The sequence below is a fragment of the Helianthus annuus genome, chromosome 3 (assembly GCF_002127325.2).
Source record: "Helianthus annuus cultivar XRQ/B chromosome 3, HanXRQr2.0-SUNRISE, whole genome shotgun sequence".
Taxonomy (NCBI): Eukaryota; Viridiplantae; Streptophyta; class Magnoliopsida; order Asterales; family Asteraceae; genus Helianthus; species Helianthus annuus.
In genome coordinates this window covers 133,073,864-133,092,124 of record NC_035435.2, presented here as the reverse complement: position 1 = coordinate 133,092,124, position 18,261 = coordinate 133,073,864, and the positions used below count along the sequence as shown (strand labels likewise).

Below are 18,261 nucleotides of genomic sequence, written 5' to 3'. Positions count from 1 at the left end.
CACTTCCACTCCCCCGCCACCAAAACGCCCTCACAAAGTCCCCGACGAAGCCGACATTATAGTCTTGTCTTCTGACTCCGAAGAAGAACTCCCTAGCGATCTTGAAGTGTATAAAGAGCTTGAAAGTTATGAAATTCGCAACGAAGTAAACCTGGCTGAGGATAAATACCACATGGAGAAATTCTGCTTTCCGTATATTCGTGTGGGTCTTGGAAGTAAAGGTGCATGGAAAGCCAAAATCCGACATTTGAGGAACAAATTCAAGAACCAGAATGAGCAGTTGGTACCGCCTGATCAAATGGAAGAGTTCGTGTTGTGGAAGAAGATATTCGCACGTGTTCCTCCACCTGATGCATGATAGTAGGGTTTCATAAGATGAGTTTACTGTTGTTTTAGTGTTATTGCAAATTTAGTGTACATTTGTGATGATTTCTTGTCTAAAGAAATGTGTTCAATAGTGTTACGTTTGTAGCTAGTCCAACTGAAATGTGTTCTTGATCGATAATAGAGTTGTAAGTGGTAGAATGTTTTTACGAAATTTGATTTTGTTTCCTTAAGTTTTGGATGTTTGATGAGTGATAGTGAGTTTATAATTCGATCATTATATGATCGTTTATTAGGTAACTATTGTAATGTGCACTGTTTTAGTTACCGATTTTTTTTTATTAAGGGTTGAAAAATAGAAGCCACTGGATCGTCTAATTAATCGAAGCAACCTGACTGGTTTTTGATATCAAAACTATCGGTTTGATTTTGGCGGTTTAAAAGTTTAGTTAGTGTTTGAACTTGGAGTTTGCCGTTTAACAACAGTAGCGGATTTAGCTACATTTTGTGGGTTCCTAGGAACCCAGGAACCAGTCAGTTTTGAAAAAAAAAATAGTGAAACTTAGTGAAAACTTTGTATGATTTGAAAAAAAAAATTAATGATAATTTATCAAAAGGAACCCGTTAAAAAAATTTCTGAATCTATCACTGTTTAATAATAATATATTTTTCATTTTAAAACTATGTAGTAATGCCTTGATTAATGATAATGATTTTTAATTGGTCATGACGATCGTTTATCGGGACATATATTGGTCATGAGGCTACATGGGGCTTCAACCCCCTTCCACCTTAGAAAAAAACCACAATAGCCCTCCCTCCCCCGGGCACCTATCATTCGGGAACTATTAAAACTTTGTGATTGTACTCGCAAGCAATAACGAGACTTTGATGGTGGGCCATGTCTACACTAGTCATTGACAACAACAATTTAAAAAAAAAAAATCAAACTAATATATAAACACACACAAATTTCATACTTCACCCACTCCCACAAATACATTCTCACACAAAACCTCTTAGCCAATCATTGTTTTTAGATTTTAGAAAATGTTTTCAAGTTCTGAGACGTTAACCGACTCTCCAACCTACTCGGGTATACTTGACAATTTGCTTATAGCGGTGGCGCAGGAGGTGGTTCAAGCTTTAAAAGACGGAGCTGAATCGTCGTAACCACGATGTACTAGACAACCGCATCTTGAACGAGACCGGATTGGTTCTCACAACCATTTGGTTAGAGTGATTATTTTGCGGAAAATCCTTTATACAAACAATTTCAACGTCGCTTTTGTATGAGCCGCAATCTTGTGGAAGATGAAAATAGCAAGTACTTCACTTTTAAGCAAGAACCCACAAAAAACCCCCAAAATTTTTGGCCTAGGGTTTGTGATTCGATCAAGATAGCGTGGTTTTCTTCCAAATCTTTACCCACAATCAGAATATTTGTGAAGTTTAGGTCAAAATAGACTCAAAAACCACTTGATTTAGATGAAAGATAAAAAAGTTATGAAGGTTTGAATGTGGGTTAGGGTTTATGTGAAGAAGAAGAATGAAGAAGAAGATATGTGCGGTTGGGGAGTGATTGATCGATGTATGGATAGGGGAGATTATGAGTTGTATTATAATTATATTATTCTTATTATTATTTTGTTGTTTTTCGGTTTTATTATTTTTTTATATATATATACACCGCCGACAAGAGAAAGCCAATCGATTCAGCATGTGCCGTAGCCTACGGCATCTGCCGTAGGTTACGGTGGATATGGGGAACAAAATCTGCCGTAAGGTTCCTTTTTTGTTTGAGGGCCGCCGTAAGCTACGCCAAGGGCCGTAGCTTACGGCAATGACTGGGCTCCTTGGCTTCGGCCATTTTGTTACTTGTCAATTTTGTGTTTTTGTTTTTGTTTTTCTTTTTTTTTTTTAGCTTTTCTAAATTTTTTTTTAATTTTTATTGTTTAATAAATTCTTGAAAACATGAAATTTATATCCCTACCCCCGTTAAAAACCCGTGTTGTCCTCAACACTATGTTCGGGCAATTCGTAAGAATTTCCCCACACTTGTTTCGAACACAAGTTTTAAACGGAACGATATTTATTCAAAACGAAACAAACTACACTAAATATGTACAAACATCAAACATGGGCCTCTCATGCTTCCTCGTCATCCAGTGGGCGTAGAATGTAACCCACTTTGTCAAGCTCAAGATTGTTGATGTCATTGCCTTCCAAATACGGTTTGAGCCGATGCCCATTCACCGTTTGTTGCTTATTGGTTTGCTCATCTTGAATATCAACATCTCCAAATCTCCCCACTCTTCGGATGACATAAGGACCCATCCATTTGCTCTTGAGTTTGCCCGCGAACATCTTCAACCTCGAATTGTACAACCACACCTTTTGACCCACTTCGAAGTTCTTCTTCCTTAGCTTTGCATCATGAACTTTTTTCAGTTTGTCTTTATAGGCGGATGCACATTCGTATGCCTCGTCTCTAATCTCCTCAATCTTACTCAATTGCAACTTCCGTACTCGACCCGCTTCGTCATAATCCGCATTAACAGTTTTGATGGCCCAATGCGCTCGATGTGCTAACTCCATTGGTAGGTGGCACCCATTCCCATACACCATCCGATAAGGGGTAGTACCAATTGGAGTTTTGTAGGCCGTCCGATATGCCCACAACGCATCGTCAAGTTTACTTGACCAATCTTTTCTATCCGTTCGTACCGTCTTCATGAGTATCTCTTTAATTTGACGGTTGGACACTTCAACTTGTCCACTTGTTTGAGGATGGTATGGCGTAGCAACTCGGTGGTTCACCCCAAAATTAAAGTTCTTAAAGTGTGAACCACCATCACTTATTATCACCCTTGGCACACCGAATCGAGCGAAGATGTTGGATTGCACAAACTTGCACACCACGGAATGGTCATTGGTTCTTGTAGCGATAGCTTCAATCCACTTTGTAACATAATCAACAGCAACCAATATGTACAAAAACCCAATTGAATTAGGGAACGGACACATGAAGTCTATTCCCCAAACATCAAACACCTCAACCACCAAAATTGGTTGTAAAGGCATTTCATCCCGCTTTGATATGCTTCCAACTTTTTAACAATTGATGCAATTCCGGGCAAACTCGCAAGAATCCTTGAAAATTGTGGGCCAATAAAACCCACATGACAACACCCGGTAACCCGTTTTGTTCCCACTAAAATGCCCTCCAAATGTCGACGAATGAGGATGGGTCAAAATCTCTAGTACTTCAGTTTTGGGAACACACCTTCTTATCACTTGATCGGATCCAATTTTAAACAAATTCGGTTCATCCCAAATGTATTGTTTTACTTGACTTAGAAATTGTTGTCTCCTCTTCTTCGTCCAATGATTTGGGATTGCACCCTTGGCCAAATAGTTCACGTAATGAGCATACCAAGGTGCAACAAAAGTAGAGACGGCCAACAATTGCTCATCGGGAAACCGTTCATTAATCTCACTCGGGTCATCAACACTTTACAATGGGATCCAGGACAAGTGATCCGCAACAACATTTTCACAACCCTTTTTGTCCCGAATCTCTAGATCGAACTCTTGCAACAAAAGCACCCAACTAATCAATCGGGGCTTTGCATCCTTCTTTTCCATTAAATATCGGACTGCGCTATGATCCGAATACACGATCACCTTGCTCCCCCAAATGTAGGATCTAAACTTTTCCAAGGCATACACCACCGCTAATAATTCTTTCTTGGTTGTGGTGTAATTCAGTTGCGCCTCGGACAAAGTTTTACTTGCATAGTAGATTACCACCGGCTTCTTATCAACTCTTTGACCCAAAACCGCTCCAATGGTCATGTCGCTAGCATCACACATAATCTCAAACGGCTTCGACCAATCCGATGGTTGCAAGATAGGAGCTTTCACAAATTGTTCCTTCGAAACACGAAATGCTTGCAAACATTCGTCAGTAAAATCAAATGGAACATCTTTTAACAATAAATTACATAAAGGTTTTGTAATTACACTAAAACCTTTAATAAATCTTCTATAGAACCCCGCGTGTCCCAAAAATGATCTCACCCCCTTAACATTCTTTGGTGGGGATAGAGATGAAATTATCCGAATCTTTGCTTTATCTACCTCCATTCCCCGGTCCGATATCACGTGTCCCAACACAATACCCTCTTTAACCATAAAATGGCTTTTTTCCCAACTTAGCACCAAGTTTGTCTCAACACACCTTTTTAAAACTTTTTCTAATTCGTCAAGACAAGAGTCGAAACTTGGGCCAAAGATGGAAAAATCATCCATAAAGACTTCAAGAGATTCCCCGACCATGTCCGAAAATATACTCATCCTACATCTTTGGAATGGGGCGTTACATAATCCAAATGGCATTCACCGAAAAGCAAATGTACCATATGGACATGTAAACGTGGTTTTGTGTTGGTCGTCAGGGTGAATAGCAATTTGGTTATAACCCGAATACCTATCCAAAAAACAATAGTATTTTTTACCCGAAATCTTTTCAATTATTTGGTCAATGAAGGGTAATGGGAAATGGTCCTTGGAGGTAGCGGCGTTTAACTTTCTATAATCAATAGAAACTCGCCACCCGGTGACCGGTCGGGTGGCAATTTGCTCGCCTTGTTCGTCTTTTATTACCTGGATGTCGGCCTTTTTAGGCACTACCTGAGTCGGACTTACCCACGCACTGTCCGAAATGGGATAGATGATCCCCGCATCCAACCACTTGATCACTTCTTTCTTGACCACTTCTCTCAAATTCTGGTTCAACCTTCTTTGTGTTTCACGGGTTGGCTTCGCATCTTCACTTGTAATGCTTTTATTCATTACAATGGATGGACTAATACCTTTCAAGTCGGCTATCATCCATCCAATTGCCGCCTTATTAGCCTTCAAAACCCTCAATAATTCCTCTTCTTGAGCTACCGCTAAGTTGGAAGCAATGATCACCGGTAAAGTGTCATTCTCCCCCAAAAATGCATATTTTAAATGTTTTGGTAGCTCTTTCAATTCCACATTTTTTGGACATTCCAATGAAGGTTTTGTACCCGAATCAATTCCCACCGGTAAAGTCTCCGTTTGGTAGGTCCATGGCGGTCTTCCTTCTTTCACCGCGAGAGCCTCTTGCTCCTTCTCTTCCACTTACAACGAACATGCATGAACCTACAAAGACACACACAAACACACGACTCCAATATCTCTTCTTCATACTCCTTCGGGTCGTATCCATCTATGAAATCTGCTAGAAAACACTCATCACCCAAAACATTAGCACCGTTAGTAAAAACATTTAATCTCATTTTCCTATTACCGAATGTCATGTCGACCGTACCATATCGACAATCAATAACGGCGTGTGCGGTGTTCAAAAACAGCCGACCCAAAATAACATTTTGTTGTTGAATTGGGTCCGCGGATGAGTAGTCTAACACAAGAAAATCAACGGGATAATAAAATTCATCAACTTTAAATATCACATCCCGCACAATACCCCGAGGGAGTTTATGAGACAAATCGGCTAATACCACTGATATTCGCTAATTTACACATATTTTAGTCCCCCATTTTATCCCCATGCTATGCGTTTTCGGCCGTAAAACCGTCATTCGGATACTTAATCGAGTATACTTTTGTTTACAGGCCTAAAACAGCATACCAGACAAGATGATAGTGAAAACGAGGACTTTCCGGACAAAACAACGAAGCTGCGAACATTCTGTTAGAAAACTGGCCTGGGCATGCAGAACGGTCGTGCGGTCTGAGGAACGACCGTGCATCTCCGACAAATCAAGATCAGCCGGTGATGAACGACCAGTGCAACAGGGCGTTCAAGATAATCCCGGCGACGCACGGTCATGCCATACCTTGCACCCCGTGCGGATCCGATGATCAGCCAATTCCCGGTGATGAACGACCAGTGCTGCAGTCCGTGCAACATGATCCTGGAAACGCACGGTCGTGCGATATGAACAACGGTCGTGCGAGACCGAAGACCAGTCAACTCTGCTGATGTCATGAACAGTAACTCCAATAATGCAAAAAGTGAATGGTCGTGCGATCGGTGCACGACCGTGCGACATCGAAAAAATATAAAAAGCAAACAGAAGCATTCTGTTCGTAACTCTGGAATTTTGGAGAGCTTCACAGGCGATTTTCAGGCTCCGGAAGCATTAGCTTTAGCCCGGATTCAAGCCACATTGTTCGGTTTAGCTCGATTACTATCCGGATTCTCATTCTTATGCTTGATTATGGTTTGGTTTCTTAAATCTTTCCATATTTTTGTCAAGTTTCAAGCATTTAGATTGATTATTGTTGTATGATTGTAGCGTTTGGGCAAAAACACAACAATCCCTTGCTTGATTATAGCCATTAGTATGTTAATCTTTGTTTGTAATGACATTTTGAAGTATTTTCTATGATTATCTTTGATGATTAGTTTGCAACCTTGTTATTGATATTGATTTCTTGATTATAAGTAATTGTGTTGGATGATTGGTACTTGGTTAGTTAAGATAGTTGAAAAATGAAGCTTAATTAATCATGTATTAGTAAACTTTTAATTGGGTTAACTAGTTTAACTTGGTTAAAATGTGGGCATCATGATACTAGAAATGGTTAGTGGTTTAATAAAATGTAATTATTGTTAATCAAGAAAGCTTGCCCTCACGGAAGGACCCTAACGGGTTAGATGGTGTTGTTATGGATTCTTGCCATGATTTGTTAGCTTAGTTAGTAGTTTCGGCCAAAATTGCTATCTTGGTGTAATTATGTGCAAGATTTGTAAAATGAACTTGGTTGTGATTTAATCTAGTTTATGCTTGTCTCGGTGGTTACATTGTGTTTATCGGTGTCGCTTTCCTTGATTAAGTGCGGTTAGAAAACTCCTAACGGATGACTAACTTATTTTTAGGAGATTTTCATAGACATTTATCAATTGTACGTTAAAGAACAATTTTAGGTGGTTAAAGTGTGTTTATCGTTTTAACTTTCCGAATGATTGTCATGTTAGGATTCCCGAAAGGGATACTAATTGTCTTAAAATGGAAAATTAACCGAATGCTTCTAGTGCCAAAACCGACTTAGTTGACATGCTTTGGTTGTGTATTAAGCAAGGCTATTTATCTATTTTAGTATTTGAAATCTACTATGTTTTATAAGTATTTGTTTATGCTTACTTTAGTTTAATTAAAACCAAACAACTTATGTTTTTACCGGTAATTTAGTGACAAAGGTCTAGTATTATTTCTCCGCCCATTTCCGTGGATCGATACTTGGTTCTTACCGATACTTTACTACATATATGACGGGGTACACTTGCCTCTTTCGTGTGTGTTTTGATGTAAAAGTAATAATCACTTTTATAAATAATTTCATTGTAAAAATATGTGTAGTCGCGCACACGTCAAGTTTTTGGCGCCGCTGCCGGGGAATTGGCGAGTTTTAGGAACGACCCGAGTCATTGTGTTATCAGTGTATATACTTGTTAATATTTGTGTATATTTTCGTGATTAATTATTTATTAAATTAATTATTAATATTTCTTGCTTTTAATTCAATTTATTCATTTCCGTGATTCTTTTGTACACTTGTGAATTTTTATTCTATTTATTTGACCTAATCCGGATTTATTTATTCATTTATTCGTTGAATTTTTGGCTCTTAAAAATCGTTTTTACACTAGCCGATTCGATTATTTTCATTGCTTTAATTTTTATAAAATTTCGGGCCCATTTTCGGATTTTTATAAATTTTTCAGCCCATTTAAAATAATATTCTGTTTCTTTTCAGTAAAAAAAACAGCATTATTATATTAATAAAATATTCATTGTGTCAATTTTTCGTTTGCAGGTTGATGTCCTCAACTCCCGCGCCCGCTATTGCTGAGCCGACTGACGAACCAGCGCATAATCTTAGAAGAAGTAAGAGGCTGCGCGAAAGGTCACTTGTCATTGCACAACGCATTGCAAACGCAATTGACGAGCCGGTGATAATCTCTGAAGACGAAAGCTCAGGGGACGAGGAGAGAGTCGTCATGGCAGACGACGACCGGCCTCTGAATGAAACAAATCAGCCCGGAAGGGCAGGCCTGGAGTCGAGTATCCTTCAGCCCACTATAGATGCACCTACTTTTGAAATTAGATCTAGTATTATTAACATGGTGCAGAATTCAGTACAGTTTGACGGACGTGAGCATGAGGATCCCGGGAGGCATATCGCTGCTTTTCTTACTATTTGTTCGACATTTAGGATTACAAGTGTTTCGGAGGATGCAATTCGGTTGAGGTTGTTTCCTTTCTCGTTGCGTGATAAAGCTAGAGCATGGCTTATGTCACTTCCAGCCGGGTCCATCAGGACCTGGAATCAGTTGGCGGAACAGTTTATGCAGAAATATTTTCCGCCTGAGAAAACAAACAAGCTACGGAACCGGATTGTTTCCTTTCGTCAGGACGAGGGAGAGTCGTTGCACGCGGCCTGGGAGAGATTTAAAGATTTGTTGATTGATGTTCCACATCATGGCTTCTCCAAGCGACAGCTGGTTTTGACGCTCTATCAGGGGCTCTGTTACAACACACAGGAGCGATTAGACGTGAACGCAGGAGGCGATCTAGGAACTAAGATGCCGACGGAAGCGTATGATATCATAGAAAAGCTGCGTTGAAATCCAGCTCGCTTCGGGAAGGAGATAGAGGCCGGGCAGTATCATCATCATCATCTCACGCAGGAGCACACGCGGTGGATGACTACACGGCCATTACTGCACAAATCTCGGCTCTTTCAGCAAAATTCGATAAGTCCCAGATGATTGCACAAGCTGGTTCGGGAAGTGACCAGTGTGGAGTGTCACATGAGCCTGGTGCATGCTTTCAGGGAGTCGTATATGAGAACCACGAAGAAGTAGGTTTTGTGGGTAATCAGGTGAGGCCGCAGAACAATCCCTACAGCAACACCTATAATCCCGGTTGGAGAAATCACCCAAATTTTGGGTGGCGAGCGAATACAGGTAATCAGAACCCATTGGGGTTCACTCAGCGTGCTCCAGCGCCCCAGCAGGGTCAGCAATACCAGCAATACAACCAACCTTACCAGCAGCGCCAATATTCGTACCAGAATCAGGGCACTGGGAGTAGCTCTCAGCAGCAGGCCCCTCAGTCTAGTTCCAAGCTGGAGGATATGATGGCTCAGCTTCTTTCTAGCTCCGAAAAACGATACCAACAAAGCGAAGATCGTTTTCTAGCTAACGAGGGAGAAATGAGGAGTCAGAAAGCCTCGATTCAGAATATCGAGAATCAGGTTGGTCAGCTGGCGCAGATGATGTCCAAAAGACCCCCAGGCGGTCTTCCGGGTAATACAGAACCAAACCCGGGCGGGCATGTGAATGCGATCATGACCAGGAGTGGAAAAACTACCGGACCCGTCATATCGGACTCATCACCGATCACTGGAGCGGTCCCGACTGACACACCGGACGAGGTGCAAGCCAGGCTACGCCCAGCAAGTACAGCACAAGCCCAGGAGCCGGTCAAAGATTACACTCCACCAGTACCTTATCCAGGCAGGCTGAAGAAACAGAAAAACGAAGAGCAATACGGTATGTTCCTTCTTGTAGATTTTCAGTTTCTTCGCTTTCTAGGTTAGATTCATCCGATTCTTCAAGGATTCTCTAGGGTTCTCTTCATAAATAAATCGAAACCCTAGCCCTTCCTAGAATCATGTCTCGTGAACATCCGGTTGATTTTCTAACCCCTGTTTGCACAAAACTTGTTGAAATTTGCAAAAATCAGGCTGTTAATAGTTTAGGGGTTCGAAAATCTGCAGAATCGGGTTTTCACGGTCGTTCCTTGGTGGAACGGTCATGCCTTACCGGCTGTTCACTGATTTTGATGTTGGCTCGGTATCGCACGGTGGTGCCATTGGTCGCACACCGTGCGGTTACGACATTTGCCGGCCACTTCTGCTCGATCTCGGTGACGCACGGCCGTGCGACAGGCCGCACGCCCATGCCATTTGCCCAAATCAGTTTTGACAGAACCTTCATAATTGTGCGTTCTGCTGTTTTCGAATGAAATTTTTCCTGTTTCCTATGTTCTAACGATATTCCTCATGCAAATGGATCATCCATTCCTTCAGTTTAACCCCAATGATGAACGAGAAGCCCTTTGTATCCCACAACGGGACGCCTTATGGAGAAGGCGAGGGCAATTTGGCGTCCCCCGGAGGTTGGATTGGGACGTTATGAGGGATCTCAATCAGTTTGATAGACTTGAAAACATGATCAGTATCCCACTTGCACGCTTAGTAGCTATCGACCGACCCATCTATCATGAGCTAACGATAGAGTTCTTCTCCACCTACGCTTACTAGAAACCACTTGCTGCTAGAAGGCCAAAATTCCGCTACAAGGAGCGGGTAACTTTTAGGTTGGGCGGACGCTGGCACAGTTGGTCGGTAGGTCGATTGGGTAGGAGGCTGGGTATCTACACAACTGAAGACATGGATTCCGAGTTCTTCACTGAGCAGTTTACCTTTCCGTCTGATGAAGCACGGGCTGCATTCTGGGCTGCAAATGCTATTAGTGACCCTTACGACCCGAGAATGTCTAAGGCTTCACGGTTGAAAGACCCTTTGGTTCGAGTGATGCATCATGTGTTTAGCCACACCATTTGCGGCCGCATGGACAGTTTAGGGAACTGTCCAACACCGGATTTGATTTTTCTGTACGCGCTGGTTGATGGAGTACACATCAACCTAGCCGCAAGGATGGCTGAATACTTTGTGAAGTGCTCAGGTAGAACGCCTAACAGTCAGATTCATGGCGGTCAATATGTGACCGAAATTGCTTACAACCTACAGTTGATGACTGATGAGGTGCTTGAGAGTCTCACTCATGTGACCGATGGTGTTTATGTTGATATTCGGTCGTTGAAGGCGATGGGGGTAATTGCTGAGACTGATCACGGGGATAGGTTGAGGGGGCTCAACAACGAGGTCTGGGACCCGTTGCCCCCACTTCCAGCAGACGATGAGGATGAGGAAATGGAGGAGCAGCATGAAGTTCAGAAGCATGAGCCGCACACACCACCACACCAGCCACAGACGCCGCCACATGAGCCGCAGCACCATGATTACCACCAGCATCAGGAGTGGCCAGAGTTTTACCAGCAGTTCCAGCAGATGCGAGTTACGCAGGAGCAGCATGGGACTTATATCGACCAGATTAGGACTAGCCAGGACCAGATCAGGGCTAGTCAGGATCAGCTCAGGGCCGCTCAGGATCAGCTTAGGCATAGCCAGGAGAGTTTATACCAGGGAGTGAGTGCCGGATTTTCATACTTACTTGGGGAGATGCATCATGCATATCCCGACTACTTTCAGCACCCTCCACAGTTCCCACCGTGGAACCCACCTGGTTATGGTGATGCGGGCCCATCCTTCACGAGAGACGATGATGGTGATAACGAGTAGGAGATGGTGGTGTTGTTCGTTGGTGGTTTTTATTATTTCAGTACTTGTTATTTCGGGTGTTCTTTTTGCGTAGTATTTCAAACACCCTCGGATTGTATTTTATTTTCAAACACTTTACTTTATGTTATGTCTTTGTTTGGATTGGTAGTTTATTTATGTACATTATGGTTTATTTATGTTTATTCTGTTACTGTTCTGTTTTGCTGTACCATATGACATACTTGCAGATTTTGGCTATCAAGTCTTTGACCGGAGCATATGACAGACACAACTTTGGAAGTCTCGTTTCATCAGATATCATCTTGAGGGAGTGCTATTATCCTTTTTCTCTATATTTCGGTTTCGCATTGGGGACAATGCGAAGTTCAAGTGTGGGGAGGGGGTTAACTTTGTTTGTCCTTTAAAAAAAACAGAAAAAAATTCATTCGAAAATATTTGTTTTCTGTATTTATTTTAGTAAATAAACCGGTTGGTTGTGTTTTAGAAAGCTTCGGACTTGATAAAAAAACTCGACAAGCAAAATATTTTGAAAAAAGGAAACCGGAAAGCGTGACAAACAAAGAAAGACTTGCATGATAGTTTTCACGCTTTTACCCATTCCTTCCGTTATGTGAGCATATTCGAGCCTTGAAATTGTTATATATTTGTTCATTTCGGAGTAGGAGTGAGCCGGATGTCATTTGTAATTTATAACTTGTCACTAGCATGCTTGTTAAGGCCATGAACTTGCGGAATTGTGTAGAAGTGATAGAGGCACTTAGATTACCCCTTTGTTGTTGGCCTTGTTCTTTGTGTTGTGTTTCCCGTAAACCCTACGTTACCCTTTAGGATTAACCATGTCGAGCCTTCCCGTTTACCTTTGTCTACCCAATATTATCGCCCACTTAGCCATATTTAGCCTTTTTATATTTTAAACCTTTTAGCGTTAAAACTCGGCCGAAATAATCGTTTAACTAGCGCTTGTTATAGTTCACTGTCCATTGTATAAATTATGTTTAAAAAAAACAGAAAATAAAACACCCTAAAATAGGGTGAAGTAGACAAAATGCGAGCAATTTTGAATGATAAAATGATGAAATCTTGTTTATGAGCTCGATTGCGCAATAGTCGCCTTTTTAAGGCGTTAGTATGTATAGTTGTATTGTCTGTCGCTAGTTAAACGCTAAAACCGAGTTTTAACCGTTTCGCCACTTTAAATATCCATTTCCATACCCTTCTCCCAAGCCTAACGTTACAACCCGTGAAGACCTCTTGATTTACACTTTTTCGCATGTTAGTTGGTGGAGACGAGATCTTATAACAAGCTTATGATATTACACATTTATTTGACGAGGCATTGAGTGTTTGCACGTACACATTTTATGTATGGTTCATAAATAAAACCGAGTGTGTATGAACATTGTGAGTTGTGTGAAGATTAACATGTTGAGTCAATTAAATGTGAAGTCACGGCTTTTTGGTTGTCGCTATATAATTGGATATGCTTGTTGGGTTTGAGTCTTTTGATGTTGTCTTTCGAAAAACCGGCTAGCCGTTTATAGTTGTTTTCAATAAAATAGTGTGTAAATTATCGTTCTTGTTTGATTCTATCTTTTATTGCATTTTAGTTTAGCTTGCTTGAGGACAAGCAAGGTTCAAGTGTGGGGAGATTTGATATTCGCTAATTTACACATATTTTAGTCCCTCATTTTATGCGTTTTCGGCCGTAAAACCGTCATTCGGATACTTAATCGAGTATACTTTTGTTTACAGGCCTAAAACAGCATACCGGACAAGATGATAGTGAAAACAAGGACTTTCTGGACAAAACGACGAAGCTGCGAACATTCTGTTAGAAAACTGACCGGGGCATGCAGAACGGCCGTGCGGTCTGAGGAACGACCGTGCATCTCCGACAAATCAAGATCAGCCGGTGATGAACGACCAGTGTAACAGGGCGTTCAAGATAATCTCGGTGACGCACGGTCGTGCTATACCTTGCACCCCGTGCGGATCCGATGATCAGCCAATTCCCGGTGATGATCGACCAGTGCTGCAGTCCGTGCAACATGATCCCAGAAACGCACGGTCGTGCGATATGAAGAACGGTTGTGCAAGACCGAAGACCAGTCAACTCTGCTGATGTCATGAACAGTAACTCCAATAATGCAAAAAGTGAATGGTCGTGCGATCGGTGCACGACCGTGCGACATCAAAAAAATATAAAAAGCGAACAGAAGCATTCTGTTCGTAACTCTGGAATTTTGGAGAGCTTCACAGGCGATTTTCAGGCTCCGGAAGCATTAGCTTTAGCCCGGATTCAAGCCACATTGTTCGGTTTAGCTCGATTACTATCCGGATTATCATTCTTATGCTTGTTTATGGTTTGGTTTCTTAAATCTTTCCATATTTTTGTCAAGTTTCAAGCATTTAGATTGATTATTTATGTATTATTGTAGCCTTTAGGCAAAAACACAACAATCCCTTGCTTGATTATAGCCATTAGTATGTTAATCTTTGTTTGTAATGACATTTTGAAGTATTTTCTATGATTATCTTTGATGATTAGTTTGCAACCTTGTTATTGATATTGATTTCTTGATTATAAGTAATTGTGTTGGATGATTGGTACTTGGTTAGTTAAGATAGTTGAAAAATGAAGCTTAATTAATCATGTATTAGTAAACTTTTAATTGGGTTAACTAGTTTAACTTGGTTAAAATGTGGGCATCATGATACTAGAAATGGTTAGTGGTTTAATAAAATGTAATTATTGTTAATCAAGAAAGCTTGCCCTCACGGAAGGACCCTAACGGGTTAGATGGTGTTGTTATGAATTCTTGCCATGATTTGTTAGCTTAGTTAGTAGTTTCGTCCAAAATTGTTATCTTGGTGTAATTATGTGCAAGATTTGTAAAATGAACTTGGTTGTGATTTAATCTAGTTTATGCTTGTCTCAGTGGTTGCATTATGTTTATCGGTGTCGCTTTCCTTGATTAAGTGCGGTTAGAAAACTCCTAACGGATGACTAACTTATTTTTAGGAGATTTTCATAGACATTTATCAATTGTACGTTAAAGAACAATTTTAGGTGGTTAAAGTGTGTTTATCATTTTAACTTTCCGAATGATTGTCTTGTTAGGATTCCCGAAAGGGATACTAATTGTCTTAAAATGGAAAATTGACCAAATGCTTCTAGTGCCAAAACCGACTTAGTTGACATGCTTTGGTTGTGTATTAAGCAAGGCTATTTATCTATTTTTGTATTTGAAATCTGCTATGTTTTATAAGTATTTGTTTATGCTTACTTTAGTTTAATTAAAAACAAACAACTTATGTTTTTACCGGTAATTTAGTGACAAAGGTCTAGTATTATTTCTCCGCCCATTTCCGTGGATCGATACTTGGTTCTTACCGATACTTTACTACATATATGATGGGGTACACTTGCCTCTTTCGTGTGTGTTTTGATGTAAAAGTAATAATCACTTTTATAAATTTAAAACCAAATCGTGTGTAATTTCATTGTAAAAATATGTGTAGTCGCGCACACGTCAACCACCGTTGTCTCGACCCGTTTCAATGGACCAAAGTCGTATTGGTAATATAACCCCCCGGTAAGATACTTACTCCGGCCCCAAGATCTAGTAATGCCCTTGCAGTTTGAAAATTTCCTACTTGAATATTGATAAGAGGCATTCCCGGATCTTGTAGTTTAGGAGGAAGATCTCCTTTCAAAACCGCGCTTACCCACTCCGTCAAGTCAACCAATCTAGGCACTTTTTGTTGCCTCTTTTGAGTACATAATTCTTTTAAGAACTTGGCGTAAGCGGGTACCTGTTTGATTGCTTCAAGTAGAGGAAGATTAATTTTAACTTGTTTAAACACCTCCCACATTTCTTCCTTTTGAGGACCCCGTTTTGAAATAAAATTTTTCCTACCCAAATCTAATAAAGCCGAGGGAAATGGTACTTGACTAGATCCCCCATCCTCATTTTTATTTTCTTTTTCTTTATTAATTTTGGGTTTTTCAAAACTGGGTTTTTTAGAAGAATTGTTAGATGTTTCATTTTCTTCCTCACTCTCTTGACCCGTTATGTCCTCAACCACCCCATCAACCAAATCCGGTGAAGGATTGGTTTTGTACTCTTTCCCACTTCTCAAAACACTTACATGATGAATATTAACATTGTTACCTCTAGAAGTGTTATGAGACGGGTTTACCTTAGTGTCGCTTGGTAATTGACCTTTACTTTTTTTCAAGTCCGCCACTTCGGTTGCGAGTTGACCCATTTGGGTTGTCAAAGTTTGAATTGCTTTGTCTCGGGCCTCATCCTTTTGCATGCGTGCATCATCCATTTGATTCCTCTTTTGCATCTCTGCTTGCATGGTCTCTAACATTTCCATCATCTCATTTCCACCCGAAGACCCCCCTTGTTCTTGACCCGTTTGATATTGTCTTTGGTACCCTTGATTGTTCCCACCTCGATATCCACTTTGATTGTTGTAAGGTTGGCGCGAACCAAAGTTACCTTGACTTCCTTGAAAATTCGGGTTAGCTAGATTTGAAGGATTCCCGTACCGAAAATTTGGGTGGTTTCTCAAGCCGGGGTGGTAAGTGTTAGAATTCATGTTGTAATTTCTACCACCCCCTCCTTGATCTTGCACATCATGAACCTCTTCATATTGCCCTTCACTTCCTTGGCAATTTTCAGCCGCATGTCCTATCTCATTACAAATAGCACAAACATCATAAATTTGGTTAGAAGTTTGAACATTACCATCGTCTACCGCATGCACTTGAGTTCGGGTAATGGCCGGTCGTGCTCTCCTTGATGCTTGAGCTTTTCTTTTTAATGTAATTGCCATTTCCTCCAAAAATTCCCAATTGTCGTGCTCGTAGTTTGTACCAAAAGTACCATTGGTGATGGACATTAAATCACGAGCATCTTCGACACTTAACCCCTCATGGAAAGCATTTATCAATTCCCAAAGCTCAATTCCATGATGAGGGAAATTCTTGATCATCATATTAAAACGTTCAAAGGCCTCATGAAACATCTCACCTTGTTGTTGTTGAAAACTTCTCAACCCTTTCCTAGCATCATTCGTCTTTTAAGCGGTATAAAATTCATCTAAAAAGATTTGTTGCATCTCCGCCCATGTGTAGATAGATGCCGACGGTAGAGTGTAAAACCACTTCTTCGCTTTGTCTTCCAAAGAAAATTGGAATAGTACCAATTTGACATCATCGGCCGAAAAACCTTGACTCCCAAGAGTGTTGTAAATCGAGTCATAAGCCTTGGCCGAATATGTTGTGGTATAATTTGTTGTTGAGGAATCCCACCAACACTTGGCATTCCTTGAGTTTGACCTTGTTCATAAGTAAACTCCCTTGATCTCTATCACCCCCATATGCATATCCGTCTTCATCATAACCCTCAAAATCTTCATACCCTTCATCATATCCATCTCCTCCTATACCCGAAGATTGCCCAAATGGAAGAGATGAATATTGAAAACCCGACTAGTTCGATGGTCTAAATGTAGAAGTAGCATGGACAATGGTTGAGTTTGGTGGTATTGAATAGGTTGAAGATGACTGACCCGCACCCAGGAAAAAATGGGAAAATGGTGGAATAATAGTAGAAGGGTTAAAAGTGAGTGTCGGTTCCTCTTGGGTGGTAATAGGTTGTGTAGTGTTGGTTGGTGTAACATCATGTAGTGGTGTAGGGTCGGTAGTGGTGTTAGGCATGGTAGTATTTGCTGAAGGTTGAGTGGATGATGGTATGAAAGGTGGTATAAGCTCACCCGTAGTGGGTGGTGGTGGCGGTGGATCCATGTATCTAAGTGGTGTAATTGGTGTAGTTGATGAACCGCTAATTTTGTTCTCTCTTAAAAAGATTCTATTTCCTCTTAAAGTCCGTTCAATTTCTGGATCGAATGCCAATGGTGATAGCTTGTGAGAGCTTCTAGTACGCATGCACCTGTAAATACCTAGCACACGAACACACCCAGCGTAAACCAGAAAAATAACAAACTTAAAAAGATCAAAAATAACACACGTTGCGCACTACTCCCCGGCAACGGCGCCAAAATTTGACGAGATGTCGTGGTCACAATAAAATTTAATCCAATTACTACTAGATAGATAGTGGCAAGTGGGTATCGAACACAGGGAGTTTGTGGAATATGTGTTATTTGAAGTTTATCTATGTTAACTAAAATTAAACTAAATGCAAGTAAAGTAAATTTCAAGAGTTGGATTAATTGAATTGATTTTAAAACTAAGATTACTAATGTAATTGCAAAAATGGAAATTTGGTTTGTAAACAATTTAGAGACAAATGACCATCTTTAGTTTCCGGTTTGCTTTGACATCTATGCTATCATTCCACTAGAAAGAACTACATAGACATAGTTCATGTATGATTAATTGTAGTGATGAAAGGGAACTAAGTACTC

At 40.7% G+C, this 18,261-nt stretch overlaps 1 non-coding gene across 1 annotated transcript; it reads left to right on the top strand.

The window, feature by feature from the left end:
* The first annotated feature begins 16,795 nt into the window (after window positions 1-16,795).
* On the top strand, window positions 16,796-16,901 carry LOC118490951. The gene has a single exon (XR_004890176.1). It is a non-coding gene; the product is annotated as a small nucleolar RNA R71 (small nucleolar RNA).
* The last annotated feature ends 1,360 nt before the right edge of the window (window positions 16,902-18,261 follow it).